Raw genomic sequence first — 19411 nt, 5'->3', positions numbered from 1 at the left:
CAAGTGTTATTTGTGACATTTAGTAGTACTCAATGTTGGCCAACATTAGATACCCCCTGCTGTTTACTATATATATAAAATCACTGCTCAAAAAAATAAAGGGAACATTTATAAAAAAAAACTACATCTGGAACATTTATAACATTTGTGTTTAAATGTTCCCTTTATTTTTTTGAGCAGTGATTTTATATATATAGTAAACAGCAGGGGGTATCTAATGTTGGCCAACATTGAGTACTACTAAATGTCACAAATAACACTTGGCATGTGCAGCAAGGTCACATTGTGTAATTAGCGATGATTTACTAAAGTGACAAGTGTTTAGACTGAACGAGACTCATTCGACCCTCAAGACATTGGAAACACACAAACATTGTGTAATAGCACACACGCACACAGAGAGAGAGAGAGAGAGAGAGAAGTGCTAGTTCTTTAGGAAAACTGAGTTTGTCAGCTTCAGATGACTGTTTTGCAAGGTTGTTCCTCTACTGCAGTCACAAGATGGTCCCAGATGTTGAGGCACAACAAATGTCGTGGTTTTCAGTGTGTTCAGCAAACCACCAGCATTCCTACCTCAGTGCCACCACTTGTTTTAAATGAAGTCATGCTAATGCTACTGGAATGTGTGCTAACCAGGTTTGCTTGAGACAGTGACGCAAACAGAGAGCCATTGATACTTGTGGGACGGGACGGGCGTATCTCACAATCCTATCTCACAGTCCTCCCAATCTATACGGCTTCGTCCTCATTCGCTCTTCTAGGAACCACTCTCCTTGTCTCTGTTCTGTGACACAATCAGCTTACTCAGCAGCTAGACGCGATGTATAGAGTTGATCAGATGTTTCATTCCATACAAAAGAGGCGTGTAGGAACTACACAATACACACAGCATCAGTATGAATGCACCCATGTGCTTTTCGGTCTCCGCACCCACCCGCTCTCCCTTTCCCCTTCTGTAAGGCCTCTTGTTTAAAATGGGACCAGCACGTCGGGCAGCAGTGGAAAAACACGTTATTTACAGCATTCATATGATCATAATGCAGAGCTATTTAGGTCAAGGACAACGGCGCCTTTGATTGTTTGACACACCACGGAAAGGCTTGTCCTAAAACCTCAAATAAGCAGGAACTCTGATACACGCAGACTAGCCAGTTTAATTCAATTAACACCACGAGCATATATAACAGCAGACTAAATGTTTTCGAAGTCTGTCAGAGGAATGAACGGACATGTAGAAATTGGTTGGTTTATGTTGTATAAAACGTGGAATAACTTCTGTTCCGTTAGTGGAACAGTTCGGTAAGGTTTCCAAATACGTCTGTTTCAGGTTTTCCAGACACATTTCATTTCAGTATAATATTCCTATTTCCTTCTTCCATTTTGGATTTGATGTTGGGCCAGTCAACTGAATGAAGTTCAGTGAGTGTGTGTGTGTATATATATATATATAAATATATATCTTCAGTAAACAGCCGCAGTAGGAGAGAACAGCACAGCCTCATTGTGTTCAGTAATAATGTCCAAACAGCACCACACCCTGTTTCTCAACCCAAATACAACATTCAACCCCCATTCACTGCTCCAGACACAGGACGCGCACACACACATACCTCATTACATAACCAACAGCTAACGATGCACAATCAGTTTTAATACAAAACCCTGTTTTAATAGCATTGTGTGTGATTTGTAAACTAGCTTATTGTAGCGCATAAATATCCAAGCAGTTAATCTCTGTGACGATATATGTGTGTGTGTGTGTGTGTGCACGAGGTTAAGGCGGTGACCGCTATAAACACTCATCTGTCTGGAGGCTGGTCTGGGTGGACAGATCAGACCCGACACACACCCCAACTCCCCCATCCCAAAGAGAGAAAGAAGGGGGAACGATGAATGAACCGAGAGATAGACGAGGAAAATAAGGAGTGACGGGGGAAACGAGGAAGGACGAAGGGGGGGGTTGGGTAGGAAGGACAGGGAGCAGAGAGAGGCAGAGAACAAGGGGATGGAGGGAGGGGAGGAGGCAGTGAGCCAGAGAGTTCCCTCTTGGCATTGGGCCCGGCAGCTACATCTGACGTGTTTTACTGTTACTCCCAGACTTCCAAACATACAAACAACTACAGCACTAGAACTACATAAACACACATTTAACTACACAACTACATCACACACACTCCAACTCCCCCATCCCAGAGAGAGAAAGAAGGGAGAATGATGAATGAACCGAGAGATAGACAGGGAGGAAAAAGGAGTGACGGGGAAAACGAGGAAGGACGGGGGGGGGGGGGTGGTACGAAAGACAGGGAGCAGAGGAGGCAGAGGGAGAGAACAAGGGGATGGAGGCAGTGAGGCAGAGAGTTCCCTCTTGGCATTGGGCCCGGCAGCTACATCTGACGTGTGTTACTGTTACGGCCAGACTTCCAAACAACTACAGCACTAGAACTACATACACTGGCTACTTAAACACACATTTAACTAAACAACTACATCACACACACACACACACACACACACACACAACACACACACACACACACACACGCACACACACACACACACAAAAGCTGGCTACATAAACACAAACAGATGTAAAAGAGGGACAGAGAGGGAGAGGCCTCAGCCCAGTGTCGTTAAAATATCAGGAAGTGAAATGGCGAGGAGAAAATATGCATGTGGAACATAGAACATGAGGAAACCATCCAGATCTCCACTTCCTCTGCGCCTACAACACTCCACCTCGGACCCCTTTGTCCCACCCCCTCTCCTGTCCCCTCATCCACCTCTCCTCTGTGAGTTTAACTGCCGTACTGTTACCATACATAGTGAGTTCAGTAAACGAGTGCAATGCGTCGCGCTCCTTCTCTGGAGCCAACGTGAGCTCCACGACCAGTGCAGTGCATCTCTCCCTCCCTCCCCCTCTCTCTCTCCTGCAAATACATTCCATTGGTTCCAGTAAATGACTACACTTCATCCTAACCTCACCACTCTCCCTCTTCTTCTCTCGCTCCCTCTCTGCCAGTCTCAAATTCCGCTTCAGATCAGCTTTATTATAGTAAGAGTGCCAAGGGCACCGTTGCTCAAGCAAAGTGGGACAGACTATGATATTAAAAACAACAAATCATTATGGCAACAATAATAGGTATAGCGAGAGACAGGACATTTCTTTTGAACACTACTGTGATGATCTAAAAAAAGCATATTTTGCTTTGAATATCTAAAAATAAAAAAAGATGTGAGACAGTGTGCTACTAAATGATCGTCAACAAATGTATTTATGATCGTCAACAATTTGCTCTGATAGATAAAGCCACAATGAACAAACGGGCGTACATTAACCATGCGGCGGAGGACGATAAAAGAATGCAGGAAATAACTCAGGAGCCTACTATCTAAGAGTCCCTTGCTTCACTATGTGTGTATGAATGTAGGTGTGCTCTCAATGTAAACAACCACCTGGGTTGGGTACTAGAGTCACACCGGTTTCATCACCGACAGCATATGATAATGGCTCTCTTTCACGGTCTCCATAGAATCCTCTTGCCTCGGACTTGCTCTCCTCCCGCTCTCGGTCACAATCCCTCTCCGCTCCATTCATCCCTCGCCCCCCCCTTTACTCATACCTGTTCTCTCTATCGCTCTGTGCCTCTCTCGCCATCGCGTTCTCTCCTTCATTAGCATGTTTTCTAATCAACCCAACCTCTTCGTCAGTGTTCCACATTTATTGCCTGTCTGCTAATATCCACACACACACACACACACACACACACACACACACACACACACACACCCTTGCAGCAGGGACAAAGAGTCACATTGTTTTGCACCATAGATGAACTCAACAATGACAACTTCATGTGTTCAGAAACCGGTATGTGTTTGTCTTAATGAGTACGCCAGTGATGTTTTGTGATAATGAGCTGAAGCCGCACGCCTCTACTCTGTGTCGATCCTGTCAACACGCCACAATCCCACAATGCACCACAGGGACTCTCAGGGGACACTTCACTTCCACGCTCTATTAATACAACTCACAACACATCTAGCAGCTGTGTGTGTGCGCTGAGCTGTCACTTCACACTCACCACACACACACACACACACTTGATGGAGGCTGCTTATAGCTCATCACATCCTCAGCAGCAGTCTGCAACACCTTAACGAGAAGTTCATCATGACTAAAACACACACATACAGAACAAAAACACTCAAAACAATTTGCCACGATGACGAAAAAAAGGAGAGAAAAGGAGTGGAGAGGAGAGAGCAGAGAGAAGAGGTGTTGCATTGTATACCGAAACTTCTGTACTTTTTCGATACAAGAACAGGAAAAACGGTTCGGTATTATAATTATTTTGTTATTTTTTCCCTTCGGTACTTCTATCAAATGTGTCTCATGTCGTCTACTGATTGAGAGAGAATCAAGTCTATCAGTGCAGCCGATGCCCCCTTAAAGCGCAACGTGCCTGCTCTACTTACTCATTGCTAGCTCTAGCCTGAACCACTGCACTCACATGGAGTCTGGCCTGCATCACCACTTATGCTGCACAGAAGCTAACATTTACATTTTAGTAATTTAGCAGACGCTCTTATCCAGAGTGACTTACAGGAACAATTAGGGTTGAGTGCCTTTGAATAATGCAATATGGCATGTAGCTAGAAATGTCAAAAGTGTTCGCAAAACAATGTCCATTACAGTCTAGAACACTTTACAATGCAAGAAGATACCAGTAGCTTCCAGCTTTGTAGATTAACTTTCCTTGCTTACAGCCGAATATAACATCAATTCACTACCCTAGTACCTTGTTTGTGATGAAGCAAAAATACTGCTGATATCATAGCTGAATGTAGGCATAACTGGGACATATACACACCCACATGTGTGTGTGTGTTAGACTAAATCTATACATAAAACATATTATATACACCCAGGTGGCAACACGCATCTCTGCGTACCTGGTAGTTATACTATATATATATAAAGTATGTGGACATCTCTTCAGATTAGTGGATTTGGTTATTAACAGTCCCACCCGTTATTGACCGGTGTATAAAAATCGAGCACACAGCCGTGCAATCTCCATAGACAAACATTGGCAGTAGAATGACCTAACTGAAGAGCTCAGTGACTTTCACCGTGGCACCGCCATAGGATGCCACCTTTCAAACAGGTCAGTTCATAAAATGGCTGCCCTACTAGAGCTGCCCCGGTCGGTTGTAAGTGCTGCTATTGTGAAGTGGAAGCATCTATGAGCAACAACAGTTTAGCCGCGAAGTGGTAGGTCACAGAAGCTCACAGGAGGGGGCCGCCGAGTGCTGAAGCATGTGGCATGTAAAAATCATCTGTCCTCGGTTGCAACACTCACTAACGAGTTCTAAACTGCCTCTGGAAGCAACGTCAGCACAAGAACTGTTCGTTGGGAGCTTCATGAAACAGGTTTCCATGGCCGAGCAGCCACACACAAGCCTAAGATCACCATGCACAATGTCAAGCGTCGGCTGGAGTGGTGTAAAGCTCGCCTCCATTGGACTCTGGAGCAGTGGCAACGCGTTCTCTGGAGTGATTAATCCCGCTTAACCATCTGGCAGTCCAAAGGAGGAATCTGGGTTTGGCGGATGCCAGGAGAACGCTACCTGCCCCAATGCATTGTGCCACCTGTAAAGTTTAGTAGAGGAGGAATAATGGTGTGGGGCTGTTTTTCATGGTTCGGGCTAGGCCCCTTAGTTCCAGTGAAGGGAAATCTTAAAGCTACAGCATTCAATGTCATTCTAGACGATTCTGTGCTTCCAACTTTGTGTCAACAGTTTGGAGAAGGCCCTTTCCTGTTTCAGCATGACAATGCCCCTGTGCACAAAGCAAGGTCCATACAGAAATGGTTTGTCAAGGTCAGTGTGGAAGAACTTTACTGGCCTGCAGAGCCCAGAGCTCAACCCCATCTAACACCTTTGGGGTGAATTGGAACGCCGACTGCGAGCCACATCAGTGCCCGACCTAACTAATGCTCTTGTGATTGAATGGAAGCAAGTCCTGCAGCAATGTTCCAACATCTAGTGGAAAGCCTTCCCAGAAGAGGCTGTTATAGCAGCAAAAGGAGGGACCAACGCCATATTAATCCCCATGATTTTATGATATTATCAACGCATGTCCACATACTTTTGGTCATGTAGTGTAGCAGCACCATAACACTACTGGCATATATGCATATATATATATATATATATATATATCTCCTCTCTCTTTTCCAGCTGGGATAGGACTCAGAACAAACTCACCCAGCAATGCAGGCTTAACACTCTGTGCTTTGTGTTTGTGTTAGTGGGGGGGGCCTTTCTGAGATGAGATAGGGTGCTAAAGGGGCTCTTGGTTTCGGGGGCTTAACCTCTGCTATGAATCGTGACTCTGAGACTAACTCAATTCTTAGTTCACTCAATCCTGAACATGAGGAATGGGGGGGAATTGAAGAGAGGAGTGGAATAAGAAGAGGGTTGAGGAGCGGGGGATTTGAATGAGGGAAAATAAACCGGTCAGCCTCTGCATGAGCCCAATCCTTTTGGAAGATGTCCCGTCTTCCCACCCAAATCAGGAATTGAAACATCACCGCCCAGAACAAACAGTCCTGTAGAAAAACCTTCAATAATGGGTTAGCGGTGTTGGTTACATGAAGAAAATGAAATTAAAAACGTAACAAGAGAAGTGAGTATAATGGACGTTGGAAGTTGCTAGGTTATTGCATTCTATTTAGATCTCTACTGATGAGGTTTCCTAGAGGGACACAGTTCTGGCAGGCCACCCAAGCCCACCCAGAGCATAAGACAAAATATAGAACATGTACAATTAGTTGGGGAGATGCAGCATAGTGAATACTAGAATATTAATGATGGTAGTCACATATATGGAACAATTGCGGCACAATAACACTACAGGCCTACAGGTCCTCAATACACACCAACTAGCATAACAAACACCTCCTAAAAAAACACACTAACAAAACAAACACCACAATACAGACCAACAAAACACTAACAAAACCCAATAAAAACAAATAAAAACACGTAACACAGAGCCTGTCAACCCTATAGCAACAACAGAGTTTAGACAAAGAGGTGCAGTATGACAGAGTTTTGTCTGTGTTCAAACCCTGGACAATAAGGATGTGCCTCCGTGTGGTCCTCTGTTGATGATACCAACACAACGGTTGTGGGTTCAATTGCCACAGGGAATTCATGACAGTACAGGGAGTGCAATCCAGTCTTCTAAATGGCATATATTATTATCCTTGTGGGCCCCTGGGACCAACACTGAAGAGTAGCATACTGTCCCAAGTGTATATATTAGCTTAAAGGGGCAACCTCCCCCATCAACCTTGGCAGACAAGTCCCCTCGGGCACAGTGGAGATTTGAAGGATGGATGAGCAAGAAGGAAGCTGATTAGATAGAAGAGACGGACCAGTAGGAAGCTGGGAATGATTAGGGTCAGTAGCCATAATGTCTTTATGATGGGACTGATGAGATTTTGTGAATCCCTAACCACCCCCCTTGCCCCTACTAACTCGCTTTAAGGGACCTGCATTATCACGTGTTGCTGACAAAACTCAGAGGGTGACTTCCAGAGAGTGGCATGGTGGAGACACCGGGGCAGTCATTCATGCATGTGACGAGTGGATTAACGAGGCAGAAAAGGATGTCCCACGGGATCATGGGACAAGGACAGAGGACACAATCCTCTGCTCAGAAGTTGCTGAACCCTGCCAGATCTTACAACACCTGGATAGGCATCTTATACGTATCAGCTAACGTACTGTATTATAGCAATACGTCAGTCGACGCCGTGGCATGCAACCATTGGTTGATGCCTGCGACGTTTGCGGAGGGGAACGCAATCTATATGACAATGTCACACTGAGAAGCTGACGTCAACATTTGCTGTTCTGTCTGGAGTACGATGGAGTTCAGAGTGCGTCTTGAACCAGAAAACCTGCAATTACTTTCTGCTATAAAAAAGGTTGATACCCTTTATCAGAGGGACGAAACACACTTAGAGAGATGTTTGCTGCCTTTTTCAGAGAGTCCAAGATAATAAATAACCGGCATATCACCATACAGACGGGACAGAAAGAAAGGACAGACACACAGCACTATGCATGCATGCAGTGTCATTTACTATATTGATAATGTGAGTGTTATTGATCAGGCTGTGAGTTGAATTGATCAAGTTGACAGACAGGACACAGAACATTCCCTCAGTCAAAGAGATGAATGAGACACACTATATTAATAATAATAATAATAATGCCTGTGACAGACAATGCTATACATAGAGAACCAATCAAAAGTTTGGACACACCTACTCATTCTTGTGGTTTTTCATTATTTGTACTGTTTTCTACAATATAGAATGAAGTGAAAAGACAACCAGAAACTATGAAATAACACATATGGAATCAAGTACAAAAAAAAAGTGTTAAACAAATAAAAATATAATTTATTTAATTTATATTTGAGAAGTAGCCACCCTTTTGCCTTGATGGCAGCTTTGCACACACCTGGCATTCTCTCAACCAGAATGCATTCAACTAAAAGGTGCGCCTTGATAAAGTTGTAGAATTTCTATCTTGATCAATTTGAGCCAATCAGTTGTGTTGTGACAAGGTAGGGGTGGTATACAGAGGATAGCCCTATTTGAAAAAGACCAAGTCCATATTATGTCAAGAACAGCTCAAATAAGCAAAGAGAAACAACAGTCCATCATTACTTTAAGACATGAAGGTCAGTCAATACGGAACATTTCAATGTTGCAAAATCCATCAAGCGCTATGACGAAACTGGCTCTCATGAGCACCGCCACAGGAAAGGAAGACCCAGAGTTACCTCTGCTGCAGAGGATAAGTTCATTAGAGTTACCAGCCTCAGAAATTGAAGCCCAAATAAATGCTTCAACGTTCAAGTAACAGACACATCTCAACATCAACTGTTTCAGAGGAGACTGTGTGAATCAGGCCTTCATGGTCAAATTGCTGCAAAGAAACCACTACCAAAGGACAGAAGAGACTTGCTTGGGCCAAGAAACATGACCAATGGACATTCGTCTGGTGGAAATCTGTCCTTTGGTCTGATAAATCTCAAATTCTGACTTTTGGTTCCAACTGCATTGTCTTTGTGAGACGCAGAGTAGGTGAATGGATGATCTACCACAGCATTCTGCAGCGATACACCATCCCACCTAGTATGCGCTTAGTGGGACTGTCATTTGTTTTTCAACAGGACAATGACCCAACATACCTCCAGGCTGTGTAAGGCTAAGAAGGAGATTGATGGAGTGCTGCATCAGATGACCTGGCCTCCACCCAATTGACATGGTTTGGGATGAGTTGGACCGCAGAGTGAAGGAAAAGCAGCCAAAAAGTGCTCAGCATATGTGGGAGCTCCTTCAAGGCTGTAGGAAAAGCATTCCTCATGAAGATGGTTGAGAGAATGCCAAGAGTGTGTAAAGCTGTCATCAAGGCAAAGGGTGGCTATTTGAAGAACCTCAAATATAAAATATATTTTGATTTGTTTCACACTTTTTAGGTTACTACATGATTCAATGTGTTTTTTCATAGTTTTGATGCCTTCTCTTTCATTCTACAAGGTATAATCAGTCAAAATAAAGAAAAACCCTTGAATTAGTCAGTGTCCAAACTTTTGACTGGTACTGTATGTTACAGCATTAAAACACACAACAAATAGTAGTCAATAAGTTAAATATGTCATGTTTTTCTGAGTCTGTTCCTGAGGGGAAGGTGTAGCCTACAGTATGATTAGACATTTTCAGTTTACTGCAGCAGTCACACCTAGTCTAGAGTGAAGGTGAAGTGCGTATATGGGATAAAGGCCGGCTTTAAAGGGGTGAGATCAACCTGAATGTTCTGAATATAATAATATTGCAATAATAGCCGTGGGCCCTGACACTCCGCTGCCGGAGGAAAATAACAGCGCAGATGACCTCCTTTGGAGGTCACACAATCTGAAAAATAGTCACGAGCAGATTTTGCGGGGTCTCCCCCTGTAGAAACGCAATAGCGCGAGGACACACCCAGAAAAAGGAAGGAGAATGGAGAGGAGAGCCGATGCCCATCCCTTGGAAATTATGTAAGAAGGATTTACTTCTCACACTGAGCGAGCGCTTGTTAATTAAACACGGTTGTCTCTTCTCTTTCGAAGCTCGAGCTAAACATTCTGTTTGAGTCAACAAAAAAACCACAACCATTCACTACAGTTGACATGTAGAATCTAAACTAGGAACAACTAATGGATCAAGCTAAACCGGCATATCCAATAATGCAGACACAAAGCTACGTACAGATAAATACACGCACACGCGAGCACGATCAAATACACACGAGAGACGACCCTGATGACAGTTGCGCATTGCCGTCTGTGACATTTACGCGGATTCTCCAAATAAAACGATAGGATAAACCCACGAGCGCATAAAATGCCTCCCCAGACATGACCAACCATTCATGTTCTACCTGAGACAAACTGTTGCGACAAACACTCATTGGTGAAGGACACAGACTCCCTGTCTGAATAGTAGCCGCACCCCCCCTATACGGAAATTAGCTGTTCCCACCTATAAAACATCAGTGTTTATTACCAAACTAGGGGAGGTTGTTTATTGCAACTTGACTATTTTCTCCCAGCAAGGCTGAACTCGTTATCTGCAGACAACAGGCGGATGATTGCATTGGTAAAGCCAGTGCAAAACACACGCATCGCACGAAACCATTCATTCGTTCCACTCATACACCTGTGGAAAATAACATGACATTTGGAAGAGAAGGGTAGAGGCAGCAGTCCTTACCCGGATGCTGAGGGCAGTCAGGCGGTTAGGTAGCCTACATGACAACCAGACGGCGGGAGATGGTCTAAGTGAGCGCTCCTCTCAGCTCACCAACACACACAATCACACTGCACTAGCGGGTAAATCCACTATCCCGTATCTCAGTCTTCTTCCGCTTCTGTCAGAGCTGGGTAGTGCAAAAGGTATTTCAGTGAGTAGGCGTACAGTTTGACACCGAAAAACACCACACATACAAAAAAATCAGTGCCTATATTGATATGGTGCCTTTGAGATGGGGAAAGAAATCAGTGAGATGGGATTTACCACTATGTGATCGGCGCAAATATGCGTGCTGTAGAAGTGCAAGCTATAGCCTACGGTTTTGTTTTTTCCTCATCTGGGCTCCGATGTGACAACTGTGGCATTGCACAGAGACGGGCTTGATCGTGGCACTTCGTAGATTTTCCTTTTGTTTTAGATATCGGTAACTTGACGTGAAGTGTGTGACAAACTAGACCAACGCGTTATGAGTCCCAAATGGAAACCAACTGTTGAGATTTCACTTCGAAAACTAACACCCTTCCTCTCCAAATAGGAGGAAAATATCGCGCAGAGGAAGGATCCTCTTGGTGGTCCGAATGCACAGCAGCAGTCCCAATAGATTCACTCCGCAAGGTTTCTTGTTTTGTCTAGGCTAAATTGTGACTGTGTTCACGTCCATCCGCGGTAAAAAGTACAGATAAACGCGACCAATCTCAACTATAGAAAGATCGGTTCACCGATTTCCGTGGCTGGAAAAACGAAAGAGATATACAGCGTCTGAAGCGAGCGCCGCCACGGAGCGGGAGGGGGAGGCGGGCGGAGGGAGAAAGAGGGAGGGACAAAATCGGGATTACCCATTTAAAGTGGATCCTTGAGGAGACATGATCGTTTCTCTTGAACAGTTGAATCGATGATTGCTTGAATAGTCCCGTAATGGCATCAGGAAACCTATATAATTATCATATTTCCGTCCCAGGTCTGCGTTGTAGCTTGTCTGCTCTGCCCTCCACGGTGTGATTCATGAAATGGTTCAATTTAGGCCTAGGCCTGGTTACATGTCCCCAATACAGGAATACATGTTTGATTAAGACTCCACAAGTAGCCTACAATTTAGTAGAATACGAATGTACCTATAGGCCTAAATAGTGTTTCGGATTATGTTGGGCCCAATAGAAATGAGGCACTTTGAGGCACTTTTTATTACATTATTAATATTTTTTAACATTTTATTTAACTAGGAAAGTCATTAGAATAAGAATGTAATGTTTCTGAGCAAATCTACATTATTCTGGGTGCTACCATGATTCTGGGTAATCATGAATGAATGGTGAGTAATGATGAGTGGCAAAATTACAGAAATGATGCTGAAACTAGTTTCACAACATTTGTTCACAACGAACGTAGGGCAGCGCACAATTGGCCCAGCGTCGTCCGGGTTAAGGGGAAGTTTGTCCGGAAAGGCCGTCATTGTAAATAAGAATTTGTTTCTTAACTGACTTGTTAAATAAAGGTTAAACACATAATACGAAACATAACCAAAACAAACTGCAAATGCATCCAGCAAGTTTTGCTAGGAATATGGGACCAAATACTAAACTTTTCACTACATTTAAGTGAATTTGTCCAAAAATGTATGACACCTTCAAATGGGGGGACTATATACATAAAGTGCATTCATTTCTAAATGCTAAAACGGATATGTATGAAAATACCCTCAAATAAAAGATGACGTTCTGTACTTCCGCCTCGTGTAAAACATGTGATCTAAAATCCAAAATGCTGGAATATATAGCCAAGTTTTAGCTCCTCTGTCCAAATAAATACGTAGTGAATTGTGTATAGCCCAAATACAGCAGATTATGTAGGCTACTGATGATACATGGATTATATGAATGCAGTGGTTGTTTCCAGGGCAGCGGTTTAAGTACCTTCTTAGCAAAGAGCATTTTCTCAAGCAAGAATTTTGGTAGGACTGTCTGGGAGGGGTCTGAGAGGAGAGAGGTCAACTGAAAATTAGCAGTTATTGGCAGAGAGGTTTGTAACTCTGTGTCCTTTTGGTCTATTTAACAAATTTACTGTACAGTGATGTCACCATGGAAGGCCAAAACTCCAACCCACCAAAACAGGCTGAAATTTCAGGCGGTCTTTTCAAACAGCTTCTACACTAAAAGGGCATTATATAATAATGTTCTCAATTTCACAGTATTATTCCAACCTCATAGTGTGGAAATATATACAATAAATCAAGTTTTTGACTTGTTCTACAAAGCTAACATATGAAATTATTTAAAAATGTTCATACATCGGACACTACAGGCCTTTTCGTGAGAAGACCGATTTACAGGATGTCTCATGGTCTGACAAACACCGCTCTAGCTCTGCCACCTTTCACCGCAGATGTGGAAGGGCGACATCGGCTCTGCCCCCAGATATCTCCAGTTTAAACCGACAGATGTTGATGGGGATTTTTGTATTATGCTAATTAGATGTCAGCGGGGGCACGGAATCCGACTCTAGTGGGTTAAAGGTTAAAAAAATAAAAATAATTAAACTCACTATAAAAATACACATTATGTGCACGGGTAGCCATGGAAACGACCGGTCATACTTGTCAGTACATATATGGAGAGATTTACATGCATTTCTATCTTCCCTCCATGCTCAAATCATAGAAAAAATTCAATTATTTGATGAATTAATATAATTTATGAAAGTGGACATTTGACTCAAACGTCCCATGTGCTGTATTAGTATTTGTAAACACTGAGCAAAAAATAGGTTAAAGGTAGAAAAAGAAATGCAGTCTGGTTGAAACAATGAGATGGGTTGCTAAAATAGTAACGACCATATGTAGATAACGGAGTGTTCTAGGAACACAAACATGTTATGAGCTTGGAGAAAAAGAGCGAGAAAGAAAGAGAGAGAGAGAGAATGGTCTCGACTCTAGCATACAGTACAATGATTTCAAATGTAAATGAGTTCAACATGTGTTTAAAGTTGTGTAGCAGAGTCGTGAGAGTAAAGTTGTGTAGCAGAGTCGTGAGAGTGAAGTTGTGTAGCAGAGGGGGTTCGGTAAATTATGCTCGCATAATGAGCACTCTTGCCCGAAGATTTGTTTTTACCACAAAAGTTAACGCCAAGGCTTTTTATTAACAACATTTTTATTGAATCTTTATTTAACTAGCTCTGTGCGCCATCATGGTCTTAGGGTTAGGGTTTGATTTTTGGTTTGATTCCTGGTTTGTGGTTATGGTCAAAAACAGAGACACAAATAAGGAAGTCACAAATCGATATTGTCATACCTTTGTGCCTGAGTTATCCCTCTGAGCTAAAGCCTATGCATTAGTTAGGGGAGCTAACATGAGTCTTCAGTTTTCTGACAGTTTGAACCTAGTTCAGTCAGTAAACCACCTTTACTGCATCTACATATAAGACCTGATAGAATACAGAGGCGAGAATGTATGCCCAAGGCCTATACGAAACGCCAACGCATGAAAACACTGCATCTGATATTCATGAGCACCTGTTCTACATGTAGGCGTTACAGGCTGAGAGGTGCCAGTCAACATCTCAGCTCTTCTGTGACTGACACCCTCCCTTTGCACTTAAAGGGATAATTCAACACCAAATCTTGAAGGGGTAGTTCAACACCAAATATTACAGGGATAGAACAACAACAAATATATAATGGAGAGGTCAACACCAAATCGTTAAGGGGTAGTTCAACACCAAATATTACAGGGACATTTATAAAACAAATATAAAAGGGACAACTCAACGCCAAATTTTGATGGGACAGGTCAAATTTTAAAGCAAACAGGTCAACACCATAGGGCACAAAATCTACATTTTAAAGTTGTAATTTTTCTTCTTCTTTTATGTTTGAAAAAAGCATGAAGCTAATATTGCCGATTTACTGACACATGCAGTGCTGTGAGTCCTGAATCTAAACTTGTCATTTATTTAGTGTAGCCACTAGATGTCAGCGATATAGCTTAAAGCCATTGACATACCATAGGCAACACAATTTGAAGAAGAAGACAATGCTCTGATCATTGGCTGATCGTTCCAAGGCCATAGGAATCCCCACCCAGTTGACTACTTTAAAAGGGTGGAAGCCCTCAATGGCAATGTCCATGCTAAAACAGGTTATATGAGTCCTCTATCTGTCTCTATGGTCAACACCAAACGTTAAAGAGATAGGTCAACACCAAATCTTAAAGGGATAGTACAACACCTAATCTTAAAGGGATAGTACAACACCTAATCTTAAAGGGTAGTTCAAAACCAAGGTCGGGTTTCCCTGCAGACAACAACCAGGTGTGTTGAAGCGTGAGGCTAAAGTTCTCTGCTGTTTTGGTCCCATAGCTACCACGTTGTAGCGGCGTGAAGCGCACCTGTGCACATACTCTGTCTGACTTTGTAAGAGCAAAGTCTTGCATTGTGCTTATCTCAATGGGCTCGTTTGAGCAGATCACTTTTGTCAAGTTGATGGACACCGCCCGTCAAAGTGTGTTGCATTCTGGGGGGGGTGACATTTTTTCTGACTTGCGCATAAATGTCGACTGCATTTAACTTTACAAAAACCATGCGATGTTTTGACTGCAGTCGACTGCACGTTTCTGCAGTTTCTGATTTCATCCTGGCAACACTGCCACGTTGATCTGAGCCTTGCTGTCGGAAAACCACATTAGTGTCTGACTCTCGGCTGTCGCAGATGCACCTCCCCCGGCTCCACTCCTCGACTTTTGGTTGCTTTATCCACTCAAACAAGCCCAATATCTGCGGTGTTGCTCGTGGCAACGTCACCTCGCCGAGTCTCCCTTTAAATGATGAAGTCAATCTCAATGTGACCCGCCAGATTCAGAGGCCTGATGATAACCAAACTAGAAAAAAACTGAACATAATGAATGTCTTATTTAAATTTGATTAGAGTTAGTTTTGGAGTCAAAGATAATAGTTTCAGTATAGTTTTAGTTTTCCAAACAGGTTTATTCATTATTTTATTTTATTTTACTAAGTCGTTTTTTCATGATTAGTTTTAGTTCAAGTTTTGGTTTACTATAATAACCTTGGTGTGTGTGTGTGTGTGTGTCCATGCGTGCACGTGCAGATGGTTAATTCACCCTCTGACAGGTCCCTGCACTGCAGCATTAGAGATAGAGCAGGTATCAACCCTTCTCTTCCTTCTTATCCTCCTCCTCCTCTTCCTCTCATACGTTTTTGAACGTTTCCTCTCTTTCTATTCTCCTCCTTTTATCTATCATTCCCTCCTTATCTCCTCTCTGTGTTCTCCTTCTTACTCTTTCCCCCCATCTCTTCCTGTCTTCCTCTTTTGCTGTAATCTCTCTCTCTATCCCCAGCTTGTTGACTCTCTCTCTCTCTCTCTCTTTCTCACTCTCTCTCCAAAAACATTGAAAATGTTTCCCTTCTGTTTCTATTCCCCTCCCTTTCTCTCTCATTCCCTGCCCCATCTATTTACTCTCTTCTTCTCTGTGTTGTGTAAGACAAAGCCTCCGTGGGCTGAGCTTTGCGTAGCTGGACAAACACACAGATTAACCAGTACATCTACAGCACCGAACACAACTCATCTCTTCATCTCCTCACCTGGAGCCTTGATCACAGGATAGACACGCGCATTACCAACCGTATCACCAGCCGTATCACCAACTGTTACCATCCACTCAGGTTGGGTTAATGGAGAAAATGCATTTGAGTTCTTGTGCTCTCACTCCTTCTGTCACTGTCTCTCCTTCACCTCTATCCCTTTCTTTATCCCAACTGTCTCTCTCCCTCTCTCTCTCCCTCTCTCTCTCTCTCGCTCGCACGCACACACACACACGTACACACACACATACACACGTACACACGTACACACACACACACACACACACACCCTTTCCTTTCCCTGCCTGTCTACCCTCCAGAGAAGGGATGTGATATGTAACGGTGAAACCTGATTGGCTGTTGCTGGTAGCACTGTCCCATATCCCCTCGTTCTGTTCTTGTTGCCATAACAGCCTTGTGTATCTAATGTCAATACAGCGCTGGCTAGGAGAAGAGAGTAGAGGAGGATTTGATAGGAGGGAGGACGCAGTATCAGGGATAACTCTTGCTAGTGAAGGAGACCTCAATCAGCTGTAGCTCATTGTGGAATTTCTTTTGGCTTGTGTTAGGACTGACACCTGTTTGGAGACAATGGTTTTGCTGACTCGATGTGTCAATAGAAAACGCCAAGAGCTTTTGGTGTGTAATAGTGTGTTCCCAGGTTTGGGGACCCTTATAGATTCTAGCAGACATTTTATGTTCAGGTATAAAAGTGTCCCTTGCTTGTCTCTCCCTCTATCTCTTTCTTCCCTCTCCTTTTGTTTCTCTCTCCTTTCTCTCTGTGTATGTGTGTTCTATTGGACATATTTGAAAGTATTTAAAAAACAAATCCTATAAATAGCCTACATTTTGAATGTATTTTCAAATACTTATTTCACATCTAATTGTAAATATCTGTGTTAAATGCTTTGGGGTGTATTTGAGTCAGTGTATTTAGTAAGTATTTTCAAATATTTTCCAGGTGTAATTCCAAATACTGTACATTCCAAAATTCAACTACTTATCTTAAAAAAGGTATGTCTAAATACAATAATAAATAAATGTCTTTGAAAGTAATTGAAATACCCTAAATAGTATTTGAACCCAGATCTGACACACACACACACACACACACACACACACACACACACACACACACACACACTCATTTTCACTTTCACTTTCTCACCTAGAAATAATTGTTTCCAAAATAGTGAGGAAGAAGAAGGAGATAGAGATATAATGATCACAATTATATTTTGGTGGAAGGAGACATCCCCCTGACCTACTGAAGAACTTTTGTAGCTTGCTAAAAGGGTACCCCTAGAGGCCTAAGCTTACCATCAAAATACTTCATAGTTACACATTTGGTAAGAATTCAAGTATAACAACACAGTCATCAATCAGAGCGTTTAAACATGTAGTTGCTAAGAGAAGAAACTGAAACAGAACATCCCTCAGAGCCAACTGCATGTAAAGCACAGTAACCATAGTTACCTGGAGTCAGTGAGAGGGAGACCACACAATGAGAACATAATGCAGCCCTGGTGGTCTTTCACATTCCCTTTAAAGGTTTCCTTTCGAGTATAGTTTTTTTCAATATATAATCACTTAAAATAAAATGTAGTCACCACTGGAGTAACGCAGTTTCTCAGGACCCCCCCCCTTGAATGGGTGATCAAGACAGCCACTCACAAAGTATAGCCATGGTGCTGAGATTGCGACATGTGTATGCGGCTGCATTACCCATCAAATCAATGATAGGCTTTCGGTGGTGCCAGGGCATGTGTAGCTTTGCTTTAGCTAATGGATAAATGTTTGTAATTTTCTCAGGTGAAACCTAACATTTCACAAAGCTATACACAGTGTCGCAATGCTGCCATTTTTAGACTGGTGGCTGGTGGTAATAATGTAGTTACTTGTTCAGTAATTAAAGTTGGAAACTAAAACATTGCAGATTGTAAAATACATTTTCTCTGCAACAGCATACTAATCAGTTACCAATAATTTTTTTGGGAATATAAAAAAAGAAATGTCCCTTTTTCAGGACACTGTCTTTCATAGATAATTCGTAAAAATCCAAATAACTTCACACATCTTCATTGTAAAGGGTTTAAACACTGTTTCCCATGCTATGTTCAATGAACCATAAACAATTAATGAACATGCACCTGTGGAACGGTCGTTAAGACACTAACAGCTTACAGAAGGTAGGCAATTGAGGTCACAGTTATGAAAACTTAGGACTCTAAAGAGGCCTTTCTACTGACTCTGAAAAACACCAAAAGAAAGATGCCCAGGGTCCCTGCTCATCTGCGTGAACGTGCCTTAGCCATGCTGCAAGGAGGCATGAAGACTGCAGATGTGGCCAGGGCAATAAATTGCAATGTCCGTACTGTGAGACGCCTAAGACAGCACTACAGGGAGACAGGATGGACAGCTGATCGTCCTCACAGTGGCAAACCACGTGTAACAACACCTGCACAGGATCGGTACATCCAAACATCCCACCTGCGAGACAGGTACAGGATGGCAACAACAACTGTCCGAGTTACACCAGGAACACACAATCCCTCCATGAGTGCTCAGACTTTCCGCAATCGGCTGAGAGAGGCTGGACTGAAGGATTGTAGGCCTGTTGTAAGGCAGGTCCTCACCAGACATCACTGGCAACCACGTTGCCTATGGGCACAAACCCACCATCGCTGGACCAGACAGGACTGGCAAAAGGTGCTCTTCACTGACGAGTTGTGGTTTTGTCTCACCAGGGGTGATGGTCGGATTCGTGTTTATCGTCGAAGGAATAAGCATTACACTGAGGACTGTACTCTGGAGCGAGATCGATTTGGAGGTGGAAGGTCCGTCATGGTCTAGGGCAGTGTGTCACAGCATCATCGGACTGAGCTTGTTGTCATTGCAGGCAATCTCAACGCTGTGTGTTACAGGGAAGACATCCTCCTCCC

The 19411-nt window shown here is 43.0% G+C and overlaps 1 protein-coding gene across 8 annotated transcripts in view; it reads right to left on the bottom strand.

Moving 5' to 3' along the window:
* LOC112244844 (plasma membrane calcium-transporting ATPase 1) overlaps positions 1-16632 on the bottom strand; it is a 144911-nt gene extending 128279 nt beyond the window's left edge. For 3 of the 8 annotated variants that reach the window (XM_042299363.1, XM_042299353.1, XM_042299360.1), the window contains exons 1-2: positions 11145-11666; positions 10842-11007 (exon numbers count right to left, since the gene is read on the bottom strand). The gene's annotated coding sequence lies outside the window, so the exon portion shown is untranslated. Of the gene's footprint in view, positions 1-10841; positions 11008-11144; positions 11667-16469 lie in introns of those variants that run through there. The other 5 variants (XM_024412660.2, XM_042299358.1, XM_024412662.2 and 2 more) reach the window with 4 other exon arrangements.
* Between the last annotated feature and the right edge of the window lie 2779 nt (positions 16633-19411).

The sequence above is a fragment of the Oncorhynchus tshawytscha genome, linkage group LG02, assembly GCF_018296145.1.
Source record: "Oncorhynchus tshawytscha isolate Ot180627B linkage group LG02, Otsh_v2.0, whole genome shotgun sequence".
Lineage (NCBI taxonomy): Eukaryota > Metazoa > Chordata > Actinopteri > Salmoniformes > Salmonidae > Oncorhynchus > Oncorhynchus tshawytscha.
The sequence above is the reverse complement of the archived record's forward strand: the minus strand, read 5'-3'. Positions and strand labels throughout refer to the sequence as shown.